Genomic DNA, 2038 nt, shown 5'->3' on the forward strand with positions numbered 1-2038 from the left:
GGGCAAAGTTATCAAGAGCAAGGAAAGTCTGAGAAACTGTCAGACTGCCTAAGGACACCAGAGGACTAAATGTCATGTGGCGTCCTGCTTGAAATTCTGGAACAGAAAAAAGACATTAGGTAAAAATGAAGGAAATTAGAATAAAGTGTGGATTTCAGTTAATAATAATGTATGAATATTGGTGACTCATGCCTACAGTCATAGGACTTGGGAGGTTGAGGCAGGAGAATTGCTGAATTCAAGGCCAGCCTGGGCTACACAGTAGTTCAAGGCCAACCTGAATTACATAGCAACACCCTGCCTCAAAAAATAAACAAATAAGGGGGCTGGGGATTTAGCTCAGCAGCACAGCGCCTGCCTGGCAAGCGCAAGGTCATGAGTTCAATTCCCGGAACCAGAAAAAAAAAACCAAAACCAAAACCAAAAAACAAAAAATAAATAAGTATTGGTGGAAAATGTAACATACTGCTAGAAGATGTTAGTTGTTAAGGGAACTAGGTGTGGTAATGTAGAAACTCTGAACTATCTTCATCATTTCTTTAGTAAATGTAAAGTTATTCTGAAATTTTGAAAGTTTATTTTAAAAAAGCAAATTGTCTTTAGATACTAAAAGAGCACATCTTCAGTCACATTAGCACTGTTTGGAAATTTGGCCTTTTCCTGGGGAATATATAGAGAGGAGAGTACTCAAATCTGATTTTAGCATCATTACAGTGCTCTTTGGTCAGTCCTTAGCTCATATATAAACTGTTATGGTGAGAAGCAACCAAATTTTATTTACTATTAACTTGAAGACTGAACTGATAAATGATTGTTTTTCTTCATGCTTAGAACATTCTTTTTGGTGTGAGTGACTCATTCTTTAGTAAGAATTATTTACTTGCGTGTTATTGTTATTGCCCTTAGGAACCTATTCTTCTCTAAGCAACTGGTTTCACTTTGGGCACTTGCTGAAGGCAACAAAATGTAGGATTTTTCGGACTGGAAAGCAATATTATTAAATTCTGTTCAAGCCAATGGACATTCATAGACTCCAGCCTTGTGCAAGCACTGCGCTGGACCTGCAGTCTTCTGTTTTACTCCAGTTTTCTGTCCTGAGAACCGACTTGTCTTTATGGGTCCCATATTGGCACATTAATATTTGATAGTGATCTGGCCTTTATAAAAACATGCACTTTTATAAGAGACTCCTTGGGACATAAGATCTCTGGCCAAAGGAATGGGTCTATTATGTTTGAGTTGAGGAGTTGAACATGAAAAAAGGGCATCCATGGGGGAGATCCTTTACGTTCTCTGTAAACATCATATGGCTCTCTTCCTGTGTCTTTGAAGATGGCTTTGATGGGCTGGATTGTAGGTCTGAACCATGGTGAGCTCCTGTGTTCCAGTTGCTTTTTGTTCAGTGGTGAATAAAGACAATTTCAGTAGTGAGAAAGAGACTTAGACAAGGCCTCACTACTTGTTTTCTGTGACATTGGGCTTCGTTTTTACTCGGAAAAAGAATAGAAAGAAGTGATCTTGGATCCTTCTGAGTCTTACCTTTTCTGAGCATTGAGCTGGGCCAGGTCGGTCCTCACTGAGGTTGATGTCTGTATCATTGAAGTGCCAGTTCTCAAAGCTCTTCCAAGGTTCTCTCTTTCCCCTACTGTGGCCCATGGATTTAAGAAAGAGAGTCCCTTAAGCTGATGTAGGAGTCCTGAATTATTTCAGCCTTATTTCAGCCCAGTTGTTTTTGACCAGTGACCTATTTCAAGTTTGTGGCCATTCTCATATTGTCATTTGGGAGATATATTTGTAGTGTAGTGTAGTGTAGTATAGTGTAGTGTAGTGTAGTGTCAGTGTAGTGTAGTGTAGTGTAAGGAAGGGAGTTTGGGCTCTGTATTCACCTTGTCTGGGATCAAATCCTATTTCACCACTTATCTGTATCCATGACCTCAGAAAGCAATTTAATACCTCTCAAATCCAATTTTCCAATTAATAAAATAGCAGCAGTAATTCTTACCTATCAGGGGAGATGTGGAAATGACATATGAACTGT

Source organism: Chinchilla lanigera, unplaced genomic scaffold, assembly GCF_000276665.1.
Source record: "Chinchilla lanigera isolate Chin_1 unplaced genomic scaffold, ChiLan1.0 scaffold00013, whole genome shotgun sequence".
Taxonomy (NCBI): Eukaryota; Metazoa; Chordata; class Mammalia; order Rodentia; family Chinchillidae; genus Chinchilla; species Chinchilla lanigera.